Genomic DNA, 15,921 nt, shown 5'->3' on the forward strand with positions numbered 1-15,921 from the left:
CGGTGTGAGACCTATGGAACCAGCCTTGCAGGGGCAGTTTGGAACTGTAATGGAGCCCTCCGCTTGGATGTGGGAGCTTTTGAGGAGACATTCAGAGGGAGAGATATAGTGTTCTACTCAGAGACACATCAGGGACCACACACTACACTTCCACGGCCCGATACACCCCACCCCAAGGGGCAATCACCGTATGTGGCTTTGGATGAGGATATTTGGGAGTTCTCGAAGGAGGTAGAGGTTATCCTACTAGAAGACTTAAATGCCAGGACAACCTCCCATCAGGTGTCTTTCTTTGATGCATCTGAGGAGATGCTACAGGAGCAGGATGTGTCAGAGCTATAGTTGGAAAGGACATCTCAAGATATGGGAAAAGTCACCGAATATGGGAGATACCTTGTGGAGATGGACACAGCTCACAAGTTGGCCATTCTCAATGGCCTGGCTAGATACCCCCTATCCGGCGCCTTCACATGTTATCCTCACCGACATGGTGCCAGCACAGCAGACTATGTTCTTGCCCCATCGATGCTGATATCTCACATCCATGACCTCTCAATATCCCCACGCCTTCCCGGAGTTGCAGTGGATCATGCCTTCCTATCATTCACCATCGACCTCCAATTCACTGACATGCAAACCCATCATGCAACTCCCCGACACCCGAGATACCTCTTTTCCAGAGAGACAGAGGATATCTATGAGGCGCAGATCCTTAGATTGTTACATGATGCAAACCCCAACATTCCATTACAGAAGCTGACTTAGCAGTTCAGTGAGGCCCTACACATCGCTGCAGGTGTATCCTTCCCACACTCATAACCCACATAGAGAGCCTCCATTGGGGTGACACCTCGGAACAACTGGTATGAAGATGAGTGCCGTGAGACCAGAGCATGACTATAGAGAGAGATAACACTGGGGTCCACTACCCACAGACAGGCACATATACTCTTTAGACGCCTCACACGGTGGAAGAAGAGAACATTCTTGGCCCAACTGGAGCGAGACCTATATCAATTATTCTTGAGCCAAGACTCTAAAGAGGCTTGGAGGCTTTTCAGAGAGCATTGCCCGACCACACCTACTACGTCCACCACTATATGGGAGGAGTATGCAGCTAGTCTTTATACTGTGGAGGATCAGCCACCTCTTCTTGACCCACTTGAGCCTTGTCCAGAGACCACCACTTTCTTTACAGAAATTAGGGTCTGAGAGGCCATTGACAAACTTAGCAGAGGAAAGGCACAAGATCATGATGGATTAATAGCCGAGCACTTGATCCGTGCTAGAGATTTGGTGGCAAGATTCCTAGCTTACATGTTTAACAGAGCCATATATGAAGGCCTACCAGAAAGCTGAAGCACGAACACTATTGTGCCTATCCTCAAGTCAAGGGACTCTACTCTACCCAGTAACTATCGGACTATCATGGCTGGGTATACATTGGCTAAGTTATATGCTTCCATCCTTGGGCATGAGTTAAGCAGGTGGGCAGAGAGGTGGGGTCTTAGAGCACAAGGACAGGCTGACTTTAGGAGAGGCTTCTCCACATTGGATCACATCCTCACACTCAGAGCAATCATTGAGGAGGGAAGGGCCCATGGCCGACGAACCTACTGCTTCCGCAAAGCCTTTGACACAGTACCGAGAGACAGGCTGATACATAGATTGCATGCCATGGGAGTACCGAAAGAGCTCAGTTGGGGCATTTTGGCACTGTATGAGAGAGTTGTGGGCAGAGTCCAGACACCTAAGGGCCTTTCGGCACCTATTTACTCCACCATTAGGGTGAAGTAGAGATCCCCCCTCTCTCCGACATTATTTGGCCTGTACATTGATGGGATTGCTGATTATATTTCACAGGAAGGAGATAGAGGAGCTCGACTAGCTCACACTTGGATACCTCTCCTGTTGTATGCAGATGACATTGTATTGATAGCTGACTCTCCAGAGGGTCTACGGAGACACTTGGATGCATTACACTCGTATACTTTGGACAGTGGGTTTTCAATGAACATTGGTAAAACCAAGGTGATGGTATTTAATACTACACCACACTGGATCAGGAGATCAGCACCTAAATTCACATATGGATCTGAGGAGCTAGAGTATGTGGATTCTTATACATACTTGGGAGTCTTATTCATAGGGCCCACCTTTTCTATGCGAGAGGCAGCAGACACTAGACTGACTCGCAGATACACAGCACTAGGTGGTTTGGAGAGGATGTGCTCACAGGTGCAATTCCAAGAACCCCACACCAAGCTATGGCTCTTCGATACACTCGTCACATCCACACTACTTTATGGAGTACAAATATGGGGGCCCAGTCTTGACCACCGTAGCAGATCAGGGCGCACTTATGACGGATGGAGGTCGATGGAGAAACCCCTAGTGTCCATGATATCCAAGATGATCAGATGTAAGGCCTCAGTACCACATGAGATCATCAGAGCCACGCTAGCAGCTACACCAATTGTGGTAGAGGCCCTTGCCTGATCGGTCGCATATATACATAGCCTATGGGACTTACCCGGACACAGATATGCACGGTTGGCCCTTGAGTCCTCCAGGCAGCTTGCCAGAGAGGGTGATACTTCACATTGGTATGCACAGATATCGGCCTCGTTTGAGCTGCATGGCTCTAGCATGGACAAGTTACCCCTCTTCCAGTACTCCCTTAATGCACCATCTCTTGATCTAAGCAGGTTAGAGATTCGCAAGATCATCAAGATGAATCTTACCCAATTGGATACCAGGCGAACATGGTTGATGCCAGTACAAGAGCTAGGGACAAAGATGGCTTTCTACTGCGAGCATTTCCTTTATACTACAGATGATGGATTTATTGTTCGCCTAAGATACATGGACACCCACCTTTCCCATGGGATCAGATGTACTATTGGCTAGTGGCGCACCTCCTCACATCAGCTAGAGATTAAGACTAGCAGATATAGATCCACCCCAACAAAGGAGCACATATGCTAGATATGCCAATTAGAGCCAGAGACAGAGGAGCATTATATATGCCGCTGCCCAACATATTATGAGGTCCGTTGTCGTTTCCACTGTCTCTTTGGAGACGGATTTGGACCACTATCCAAAGTCATGGATTTTACCGATCAGCAATGCCTTGGCCTCTTTCTTCTTAAGATACAACGGCTTGGTGACATCCGCCTCAGGAGTACAGCTGCTCTAGGGCACCGAGGCCCTTCACAGAGGCAGCTCACAGACTTCTTTGCAAAGGAGAGTCAGAAGACTTCAATACAGTTACAGCCACAGTCCACACGAGAGCCTCTCTCACCACCACAGTCCACACACAGACAAGGAGTACTGATTGATCGAGCCGTTCAGCTTAGCCAATCCAGACGTCCTAGGCCTCAACATAGACACTGACGACACCTTCATAGGCGGATACAAGGGATTATTGCTCGGGCTAGAGCTAGGTCCTCCATACCCACATGAGATTGTACCATTTGAAGCTCATTGTTACTAGATAGAGCTCTATGTTTTACACACAGCCATAGTTAGTTTTCATTCTTATTTTGCTTTGTGCTACATATTTTGCCCAGACAGTTTGTACCATCGTACACATGATTGTAACTCATGGTTTCATAGGTCATTTTGGCCTTTTGTAGACATTAATATATCATTTCGTTCTCTCTCTCTCTCTCTCTCTCTCTCTCTCTCTCTCTCTCTCTCTCTCTCTCTCTCTCTCTCTCTCTCTCTCTCGTAAAAGGCAATTGTATTAATTACGAAAAAAGTACAAGTTTACTTTATTACAAGATACATGATGGCACTAAGCCATCATGTGAAATGGTTCTAGTTCTAAGAGTTACAAGGTCATGGCAAAGATGTAGAGGAAATTGCCATATGCCAGGGATGCAAGTCCTCCCGGGAAAGTAAGTCAGAATGCTGAAGAAGATCTATCTGCCAATACAAGAGACCCTTAAGCCTAGCAATATGCCGCTGAACATTACAGGCGGAATCAAAAAGAAAAGCATTTCGAATGGTCCAATTATGCCAACAGTCCCAATATCGAAGAAAGTGAAACATGAGCTTCATATGTGGCTGTGCCAGTGTTGGGTATTTGGGCTGCACAAAGACCCAATCAAAGGGCCTTAGCGAGAAACCAACCACTTCCCTCCAAACGGCTGACAAGAACGACCATATTTTCTTAGCAATAGGGCAAGAAATAAATCGGTGACGGGCAGATTCGACACTGGTGGTGCAAAAGAAACAGTTGCCATTGGATATTCGTCGCTTGGAAAGAGCCAAAGCAAGCATAAGACCCCCAATCATCACCCTCCAAAGAAAGACCTTATATTTGAAGGGTGTCTTGTTCAGCCACCCTTCCATCACAGTTGCCCTCCACCATGACCGGGATTTACGCAATCCCCATAGAGCATTAGCTTTAGTGACCAGCCAGTGATGATCTTTAATCAGAAGATGATAGACCTGGTTAGCGGAAGCTTTGCCTAAACTTAGCCGACCTTCAAAGTCCCAATCCTGCCAAGGACGATCCGAAGCAAGGGCAGGAAAGGATTGTCTACTCTGGAGCACCATCAAAAGCTATTCCCATAAATGCCTGTATCCACAAGGGATCCTAAAGATCCTCCTGGCTGTACGAAATGATATTAGCACATTGCGACTGGCAAGGGTGGCATCCGCGACTGAAGTTAAGCCCAAACGTGCCATAAGGTTGAATTGTGGTCAAAGCTCTTGTTTACCTTCCCATGAAAGTAACCACGAGACTACCAGCAATTCCAGTTGAAAAGAATTAGCAACTAAGCGATCCTCTGCCGGATGCCACTGAGCCTTCCGGAGGACCAGTTTCCAAGAACATACCAAATGGGCAAGCAGTGATGAAGAGGAACAAGAGAATCGAGAATCGGCATTAAGAACATGCCACCACGAACTCTGGATTTGGGTATTGCCATGCCGAAGCCCATGCTCCTCAAGGAAATAATGGGCTATAACGACCCACGGATGATGATCTGAGCACATGGCACAGAAAAGAGACCAGCATATGAGTTTGGGCATCCAAAATAGCTCCTCCACCCATGCGTTTGGGGGTGCACGCATGCGACCAAGAAATCCAGGAAATGCCTACATGCAAGGAATCTTTCTTCCATAACATGAAACGAATAAACTCAGTCAGAGCATTCAGAGTAGTAGTAGTCTAGGGCAGCAAGGACAAGAAATATGTGAGCATCGGCAACATAATTGTCTGGGCTACTTTGAGGCGAACATGGAATGGCCAAGCCTGAGACTTCCAATACAGGAACTTAGCCGCCAGTTTCTAAGAAGTCCACTGTAGAAGCTGCTTTGGGGGAACATCAACGCCCAAGGGGTAGCCAAGATGCCTGACAATGGAGCCACGAGGCACAACGATACCCTGCTAGTTCAATGGCTGCAAATCCGACTCCGTGCAGCTGAGAATGGCTGATTTCAACGCATTGATGCGAAGGCCGGAAGCTTGACCAAAGAGAGCCCAAACATCCAATGCTTTGCGAAGGTTATCCTTATCCGCCTGCAGAATCATAAAACTGTCATCAGCCAAGGATTGACTAATGAAATGTTGTCCAGAAGGAAGCGACAATCCAGCCAACTGAGTGGAAGCTGCCATATGAGATAACATCGAAAGAACTGGATGAGTCGCAAGGGCAAAGAAGAGCGGGCTCAATGGGCACCCCTGTCTGACAGACCGTGCAAGGGCAAATGGCTCGGTAACGCCTCCATTCAACATGACTCGCAAAGATGCCGCTGCACTGATGATGTAGATCATTCGAGACATCCGATCACCAAAGCCCATAGCAGACATAAGCTCTGCAACAAAAGACCAGTCCAGATAGTCGAAAGCCTTTTCCAGGTCTAGTTGAATCAGTATGACCTCCTGATTAGAATGCCGTGCATAATCAATCGTCAGTTGCGCATTTAATACATTGTGCAAAATGTTTCGGCCCTTAATGAAACCATATTGAAGAGGATGCACAATGGCAGGAAGATGCTTGTGGAGCCGATTCGCCATTACTTTGGAAAAGATTTTGTACATAGAACCCACTAAAGAAATTGGGCGCCAATGTTTCAACATAGACGGCGAAGGAACCTTCGGAAGCAATTTAATAAGTCCTTCTTTCCATGAGGAAGGCATAATCCCCGTTTCCCACGCCTGCTGAAACAAAGCCGTCAATGGTTTCGCCAATTGGGTAGCAAAAACCTCAAAGAACTCATTGGTGAGACCATCCCAGCCAAGACTTTTATCCTTGGGTAAGTGTAACAAAACATCCATAACCTCCGCCTCACAAATATCTGACTCCATAGTGGCTTTCATGTCCTGCGGAACCTGACTACGGACCAGGTCATAAAAAACTGAACGGGCTTGAGTAGTTTGGGCTGAAGGTGGAGAAGTGGAACCAAGTAGGTCGATGAAATAATTCCTACACATATGCACAATAGTCTGCAGATCAAGGACCAGGTGCCCTTCTGCATCCAGAAGTCTAGTCATATTCTCTCTAGCAGGAGAGGCATGGAGGGCTCGAAAGAACTTATGAGTCTGACACGCATTATCTTGCAATGTCTCTGTCAGATGCTGCAATTTGGCCTGCTGATACGATTTCAACTGAAACTCTTGAATAAGATGAGCCACACGCATTGCTAGTGCTAGTAGAAATGCATCATCTGGAGTGTCCATCAGCAGAGAACGCACCAAAGCCAGCAAGTCCTCCGCTGCTTGCAGACGCTGTCGACAAAGAGAGGCATGATGGATTCCATACTGCCGAGCAACCCGCTGCACATTAGAGAGCAATCGTTCAAACGAAGCAGTGCCCTGAGAGGAGAAGTCCAGTAAGAATCTATCAATCAATTGCTGCATATAACCTTGAAAGATTGCATGCTTCAAATAAGACGAGTTAAAACGCAAAGGGAGCCGCTCCAGAAATCGCTTAAAAGGTGCAATGGGTTGTGCGAGCATCTCAAGCTGCAGAGGAAAATGGTTCGACAATGCATATTGCTGCAACACTTTCATTTCAAGCATCTCAGGGAGGAAATCATCATTCTGCATGATGTATATGCGGTCCAGCCGCCGCGACCATGTTGTTGCATACTGAGCGGAATGGAAAGTAAACCCTGTAGAAGACGGGTGCAGCCAGGACCAGAGACCTTGCTTAAGAACAGCAAGAGCCAACTCATGCCACCTACGGCTTTCCGGCGCGTCCATTACCGAATGCTCCGATGTGGACTGCGAAGAATCAACACACATATTGAAATCCCCCATGAAGAGGCCCCGTCTGCCAAGTGACAAAGAAGTCTGCGAAGTATGCCAAAGCTCCCGGCGCGATGAAGGATCATTCGGAGCATAGAGACCAAGTAACCATAAGATTTCTCCATCGAATAAAATTTCAATCACCACAAAGCGGCCATGCACATCATTTTTAATAAGAAGAGGTTAATATTTTTCGTGTACAATCATGAGCACACCAGAATAACGCATGGCCTGTGTCCCTGCATAGAACAGACGAAAGCCATGGCAATCTACAACTTTTCCAGCTTCACCATGACTCTTGTGTTCGACAACACACAAGCATTCCACTGATTCTCATGCAATACAGTCCACATGGCATGTTGCTTATGGCGAGAACAGATTCCTCGCACATTCCAAGTGGCTATTTTCATGTGTTTTTTGCAAAAGAAAATCAGGTACGAGGCACAACTTGCCTCGATTTGACCTTTTCTGCAAGAATGTCCAGGACTCCCTCATCCAAAAAATTAGCCAGCACGGCAAAAGAGTTCTGACCAGATTTGGAGGTAGACGGCATATCTGCTGGCTTGGGAATGGAGCGGGGATAACGACGATTCCACGGGGTAATGACGTTGCCTCTGGTATCAAAAGCCAGCTTAGCTAGTGAACCCTTTGGATGATCCGAATACACTCTCCGAGTAGGCTAAGGACAGGGGGCAGAGGAAGCCATCGCAGGAGGAGAGTGCTCCGACGGCAACATTTCTTTCCTGCGCATATAAGTACGCATGGAATCTTGTGATGCAGAAGGCACAGAATTCTCCATGCCAGCAACCACCCTGTTACCTTTTTTTGCGCGTACTTCAACCCAATCTGTGCCATGGGAATCTAAACCCGAAACATGTTGTTTACCTTTATCCAGAGCTTTAGGTGGGTGAATAGCATCCTACGACGGGACATCACATACCATATCTTCCATGGGTAGCGCAACATGCCCAGCATCTGAAGTGTATTGTTGTTCTGGGCATTCGGCCATGAAATGCCCTAATTTTCCACAGGAAAAGCAATGTCCTGCAAAATTGCCCCATTTCAAACAAAAGTGTAAAGCATGCATGCCAGAGCAATTGAGACGTAGCCACGCAAGCCTTTTCCTGGTAGTGTCCCATAACATACACAAGCGGTTACGATTCACAGCCCTTAAACTTGGAGGGACCAGAACAGTGCCCACAGCAACCATGGCGTCCTTCAACAATGGCCAATAAACAACCGGGCAATTTTCCACTTCAACCCATACAGGGCACTCCCGTTGCAGCAGGCGCTGAAAATCTGCCATTGGGCGCCATGGTACAACATGGACCGAACGGCGATCAAGAAACAGAGGCAGTTTAGACAGAAGAGCAACACGGTGTGTCTCAGATTTTAACAGCACCTCAGAAAAACCTCGGGGCCCCACAAAAATCTCTTCAACACATTCCCCTTGTAGCAGACTGTGCAGCCACTGGCGAATACGGGAAAGCTAGGGGATTCCACCAGTGAAGAAGAGTATCACCGCGCGATCATAGAATACTGAAAAGGAGCGCAAGACAGATTTGGGGTCAACAGTGGCTTCCAAAACATCTTCCGGTGCAGAGTCAGAAAAGACTTCCTGATTATATTGAACATAATCGCCAAGTAGAGTGTTGGCAAACTCTGGCAAATGCTCCCAGTCAACATCCTGAGAGTCTGCAGAGTCCGAAGCAACCTGAGCATAGGAATGATCCTGATGATCCATTGACTCCTCCGAAGTGTGCTTGGTGCGTTTGCCTGCAGGCTGAAAGTCAGGAGCAGTGGGCATCTCTTCATTGCACGGAACCATATCGTCGGGTTCCTCGGTATCACAGTCTGGACCAAGCGCTGCCACCGTTTGGTCTATAAAATCCAGGTCCAGGCCAGCCATGGTGTATCACTGCATATACCAGTCAGAGGCCGAATGAAGATCTCACGAGAGGCAAGAATGTGCAGGCCGCTCTTTCTCTTTCTCAGGCAAAACGGACCTGGCACTGGACTGACGAAGAATCTTGGGAAGCGCGTGCGCAAAAACAGACGGCCACTGTGCAGAGAAGCCACGTCCGCAGGCAGAGAAGGGCTCGTTCCCTTTGCTGGCTCACGCTATCGCGCGCTCTGTGTGGCAACCTGGGTGTGACTGGCTGCTGGCCCTCAGTGGCAAAACGGGCAGATCAGGGCGGACAGTAGGCAAGGGGCGACGGAACGTCCAGGCAGAGGAGAGAAGCCACGTCCGCAGGCAGAGAGGGGCTCGTTCCCTTTGCTGGCTCACGCTATCGCGCGCTCTGTGTGGCAACCTGGGTGTGACTGGCTGCTGGCCTTCAGTGGCAAAACGGGCAGATCAGGGCGGGCAGTTGGCAAGGGGCGACGGAACGTCCAGGCAGAGGGCGAGCTCTCTCTCTCTCTCTCTCTCTCTCTCTCTCTCTCTCTCTCTCTCTCTCTCTCTCTCTCTCTCTCTCTCTCTCTCTCTCTCTCTCTCTCTCTCTCTCTCTCTCTCTCTCTGTGTGTGCGCACTATAGGGCGACCAGCTGTTCGCAGACAGGCAGGGGCAGGAGTCGAGCCGCAGGGTCGAACAGACCCCACGCTGGTCCAAGGGGCGAACGCAGGCAGCGCGTGAGACAGAGGAGCACGTCGGCGGGTCAGGAGAGGCGCGTCAGATCCTCTCGCTCTCTCTCTGACGGGCACGGACGACGGCAACGGCGACTGACACGCACGGGCATAGGCGGACGAGCACGGCGACTCACGAGCACAGGCGGACGAGCACGGACGACGGCGACTGACGCGGCACAGACAGGCAACTGAGGCGGCGCAGACAAGCGACGGCGGCGACAGACGAGACGACAGGTCGACGGTAGGGTTTCGGTCCCGCTCCCTCCCTCCCTCCCTCCCTCTCTCTCTCTCTCTCTCTCTCAAGCCTTTCACACTATCATTTTCTCTCAAGCCTCTCCTACACTATGATCATCCATGTATTATGTATCCACTCCCATCTATGTCTTGTAAGTTATAGGTAACAATTGTGCACATTGCGCATGCAACATGATGTTATGGTGTGTCACACTCAAGTATTCATCTTATATACTCTAATAGCATTGCTATTTAGACTTTAAACATCTATTCTATCATCTTTAGTCCAAAATAATTAAGTATGAAATTTCGTACTAATATCATATCATACCTTATAAAATATAAAGCTACCATTTAGTACCGTATTTCATTGTACCGTATGGTATTGTACCTTTTGTACCTGACAACTACGATAGAGGCACCCATGATGGGGTATAGCCTATAAAATAGTTGAGATTCACAATGTGGAACTGGAAATGAGTCATAGGCTTGTTTCAACAGATCCTCATAAATAGGGATGCCATCTTATACATAGATACTCATCAAAGACCAAGCACCTAAGGTGAGAGGTTACAAATGGGAGATGGCTTGCCATCCTCAAGTACAATCACAAGGAGGGACGACAAGGTCAAGAAGGGAGTTCTACACATAAAGGAGCTATAGCACATTCTATAGGTGAACAAGATAGACCGCCCATGTGACATATATGTTGCATTATGTTACTTTGCTTCCACATACTTCATGCTACCCTCGAGGAGGACTACCCTTCCTATGACTATATGAAGATGTTGTGCATCACTCTAACATAAGAGATATTCTATTAGTTCGGGATTTTCATGCAAGGACATCACACTGACAAACACTGCTCTTTGAGAGCAAGGAGACAAGACTCAACATAACATCACAAGATACTGCAAAATGCACTGAAGACGAGATCATCTCTTGATTCTAGGAGGTGCACATGGAGTAGCCATTCTCAGTGGCCTACCTAGCTAGATGGTCAATATCAATGATCTCACATGCTTTCCACACAGGCATGCATCTAGAGGGCCAAGAGGAGGCCCCTCTACAGGACCTACATGGAGGTTGGGATGAAACATTGTGAACTACTTGTTAGGATCCTTACCTCTACTGCTAGATGTATTGTCTTTCACCATCTCTCCATGTCCCATAATAGTAGCTATAGATCATGTGTGACATTAATGTGACATTAAAAGTGATATTTAATGTCACGTTAAGGTCACAAATATGGAATGTGACATTAAAGTGACATTTAATGTGACATTAAGGTAAATCTAGGGGAACATGCACGAGAATGACCATCCGGGCTCTTGGGCGCCCGAACGGGGTTAAGGGGAGCCTAGAGAGTAAGAGAGTCCAAGAATAGTAGGACTCACCAATAGTGGACGGCTGGCAGAGGAAACGGGTAGAGAGGTGCCAGCACTTATCTAGGCGTGGTTGGGAGGAGAAGGAACTCTCGTGCTCAAGGTTTTCATCGTTTTCTCTCTGTCTTTCCCGAAGCCATCTTTCATTGGTATCAGAGCCGTGAGGATTCCTGGAGGTCTTCAACGAAAGGGCAGTGACGGATTCTCAAGTGCCGCAATCTGTTCAGTTGACAGACGACGGACCGTAAAGTCGTTGGTCAGAAGAGACGTGACAAGTCACGAAAGTAAGTCGCTGGTCAGACGTGACGTCGACAACAGTCGACGGACCCGTAAGTCATTGGTCAGAAGTGACGTGACACGTCACGAAAAACTTAACGTGACGTGTAAAATTGGTCACATAACTTATCAAAGGGCAGCCACTTTTTTACGCCTCTTTGAAAAACGCGTAAGCTGATCGTGAGCCATCGAATCTTGCCCACGCCTGTCTGTGAATGCTCCTCCATGAACACACCAACAAGACACGCATTCTTCTCCTTTTTACGAGCTGAAGTTGAAGTTCTTTTCTGATACGTGTTTGATCAGTCGACTGCGTGTTCAGCAGGAAGCAAATTCAGGAAAGCGACATTGCTGACCAGCGTGATTATTAAAGAAGGAGGCTGAATACTAGTCGTCCTGCAAAGAAGCTCCATTTTCTGCGTGACCGACTTTCTTCGGGCAATAAAATTTGTTCCTTACTCTTCGGATTTCTTTCCAAACCAGCAACCACTGCCTGCCATTAAAATCAGGAAAGTACTTTACTTTGTATGCAAATTTCTTATCTTTGTTTTCCAATTCCAGTGTATTAATGGCAGAAAAAGGGAAAGAAAGGGTAATGGAAAGCTCTAGTTCTGGGGACCAACCTATGGTAGATCCCCATGAACCAGAAATACAAGAAGAACAATGGGAAGAATTTTTTGCTACACGAGAGCAATTTGATGATCTTACTGCTCGTGTGCAAACTCAAGGGGTTCAAATGGAATTTTTAACTCAAACACTCACTGAAATAAAATCTCAATTAACTTTATTGTTGGAAAGAGATAAAAATAAGATAGAAATCTCAGATGTCCCATCTTCATCGAAAGATTTAGATGTGACTATGCGAGATCCTAAGGAACCCCACACTTACCATAAATTGAGGGATAATCCAGTTTTAAAGGATATGAAACCACCTCAATTTTACGGGGAGGAAAAAGATAGGAATAAAGACACAATCTTTAATTTCCTCCAAAAATGGGAAGATTTACATAAATTAAAAAATACCCCACCACATCTCCAAGCACTGGAGGCTAGTTTAACTTTGGGGCCCAAAGCATATAAGTGGTGGCGAACTTTAAAGGAGGCGAATAAAATACCTGAAACTTGGGCTCAATTTAAATCTGTCTTTTTGAAAGAATTTCTTGCTGAAAATGAAATGGAAAGAAATTGGGAAGATTGGGATTATGTCAGACAAAAGGGACGACCCCTGCTGACATATCTGGAGGAATATCGTGAGATAATCCTCAAATTGGAAGGAATAGATGAATTCCAAAAAACAAGAGGATTCATTAGGGGACTAGATAAAGCCTGTGAAAAGGAAGTAAAACGGAGTTTACCTAAGACGCTGGAAGAGGCAATTAAATTTGAATTAATTTATGAAGATAGTATGCGTCCAGGTACACTCACTAGTCTCATTGATACGGAGCCCAAGTCTAAGGAATTGGAAACCTCAAAATTTGTGGGCAAATTTAAAAGGAAAATGCCATTTTTTAAGGGTAAAAAATAACCTTTTGAAAAGAAACCATATATGAGGTCAAAGTTAAGTCCTGATGACTTTGATAAGGCCAAAAAAGAAAAGTTGTGTTTCAATTGCCTATCCCCTAACCATGCTGCTTGGAATTGCCCTCAAAAGAAAAAGGGGGAAGACAAAGGAAAGGATAAGGACAAGGGCAAAGGAACAGAAAAACAAATCCATGTAGTGCAGACCTTAGAATTAAAGGGCCATGAAAAGTACAAATCTTTAGAGGTCTTGCACATGGATGTACAACATAAGTGTTGTATGTCAACTTCTATGTGGCAGCCTACTTTTGGGCCACATGATTTACTTAGAGTACATGGATTGATAGCTGGAAAAAGGGTTAGAGTCATGATTGATGACTCTGCCATACATAATTTTATAAATTATGCACTTGTCAAGAAATTGAAACTTCCCCAACAAAAGAGTGGGCATCAATATGTTGTTCGTATGATGCAAGGCCAAGACAATAGAATATGGGATACAATGGTATCCAATTTGGAAATTGAGATTCAAGAATATAAAGACAAACTCGATTTCCAAATAATGAACATGGAAAGAGCTGATATTGCTCTAGGGAGGGAGTGGCTATGGGGATTGGAACCATCCTTAAAACGTAGTTATCACCATAATGCACTGGAATTTGAAAGGGATGGTAAGACTTTTGTTATTCAAGGTAAACATGAAGTATCTAATAATCCTTTGCTGTGTTCTACTGAAGTTCAGAAGCTGATAAAGAAGGAAGTTTGTGAGGTATATATGCTATGGTCTCTTCCTGTACAGAATACTTTTACTTTCTGTAATATAAAGCAACAATTTTCTTATGTTTGTGAGTTGAATGTTAATAATGAATTGAATAGTTTGTTAGATGATTTTAAAGATGTGTTTCCTTCTGATTTACCAAGTGGCCTTCCACCCGATAGGGGTGATATAAATCACCCAATTGATATAAATAAGGATACACACCCAATTTCAAAACCACTGTATAGGTTAAGTGAAACACAGCATCAAGAAGTTGAAAGAAAAATTAAGGATTACCTGGATAAAGGGTTTATTCAATCCAGTAATTCACCTTGGGCTTCACCAATTTTATTGGTAAAGAAAAAAGATGGTTCTATGCGACTTTGTGTTGACTATAGAGCACATAAAATAACGGTGAAGAATAAATTTCCTATGCCCAGAATGGAAGATCTTTTTGATCAATTACAAAGGGGCAAAATTCTTCACAAAGATAGATTTAAGATCAGGTTATCACCAAGTAAGAATTAAGGCACAAGATGTTTCTAAGACAGCATTTCGTACTAGATATGGGCATTATGATTTTTTGGTGATGCCTTTTGGCCTCACTAATGTACCAGCTACCTTTATGAAGCTAATGAATAGTGTTTTACGGCCCTATCTAGGACATTTTGTAGTAGTCTTCTTGGATGATATCTTGATCTTTAGTAAATCAAGAGAAGAACATTTGGAACACTTACAATTAGTATTCCAACTGTTAAGAACACATTCCCTTTATGCGAAGAAAACTAAATGTGAATTCTTTGCACAAGAGGTCAAATATTTGGGGCATATTATCTCGAAAGAAGGAATCAACATGGATCCAGAAAAAGTAAGGGCAATTATTGAATGGCCACCTCCAAGGAACCTGGAAGAGCTGCACATCTTCCTAGGTTTATCTGGATTTTATCGTAGATTCATTCGAGATTATACCAAAATAGCTGTTCCAATGACAGACCAACTTAAAGGGAAAGGGAAAAGTTTTAATTGGGGAACAGATCAAAATGAAAGTTTTCAAAAACTTAAGGTAGCTATTGCTACAGCTCTAGTATTATTAATAGTGGATCCCAATAAACCATTCGTGGTTGAAGCTGATGCCAGTGATAAGGCAATAGGCGCGGTCTTATTACAAGAAGGTCGACCAATTGCTTTTGAAAGCAAGAAATTAGATCGTGCAAAACAGAACTATTCTGTTTATGAGAGGGAGTTGTATGCAATAGTACATGCAATGAAGAAATGGAGGCACTATTTGTATGGTGCCAAACTTTTGATTTTATCGGATCATGAAAGCATTAAGTGGCTTGATGATCAACCGGATTTACACGGGCGTAAAGCCAGATGGACCAAACTCCTCCAAGAGTTCGACTATGAGATAAGATATAGAAAAGGAAAACATAATATAGTAGCTGATTCACTCAGCAGAATGCCCATCATTAATGAATTGAGTTTTACTCAGTTCACTTCCAACTTGCTTGAATCTTTAAAAGGGAAATGCCAGGTTGATCCGGCATATTCCAACATATGGAAAGCAATAAAAAATGGGGATCCAAATGAAAGTGCTTCTACTAAGGAAGGAATATCTGAGGATGTTCAACAAGGAAATGGAGCATCAGGGATTGCTCAAACTGGATTCAAGTGGAAGAATTTTACCATTGATAATGATTATTTACTCTACAAGGGTAGGGTATGTGTCCCAAAAGATACAGAAATAGGGCGCCAAATACTCTTTGAGTGTCATGATACCCCTAGTGCGGGAAATCCAGGAGTTAATAAGACTTATAGTCTTATTAAAAGGCAGCTCTATTGGCCTGGAATGAATAAGGACG

At 45.3% G+C, this 15,921-nt stretch overlaps 1 protein-coding gene across 3 annotated transcripts in view; it reads right to left on the reverse strand.

Moving 5' to 3' along the window:
* Window positions 1–15,921, reverse strand: part of LOC148038603 (copper ion binding / methyltransferase) — a 248,227-nt gene that overhangs the window by 143,134 nt on the left and 89,172 nt on the right. The window lies entirely within an intron of this gene.

This window comes from Lygodium microphyllum, chromosome 3 (assembly GCF_053477565.2).
Source record: "Lygodium microphyllum isolate KBCC chromosome 3, Lygodium_microphyllum_v1.1.10, whole genome shotgun sequence".
NCBI classification, from domain to species: domain Eukaryota; kingdom Viridiplantae; phylum Streptophyta; class Polypodiopsida; order Schizaeales; family Lygodiaceae; genus Lygodium; species Lygodium microphyllum.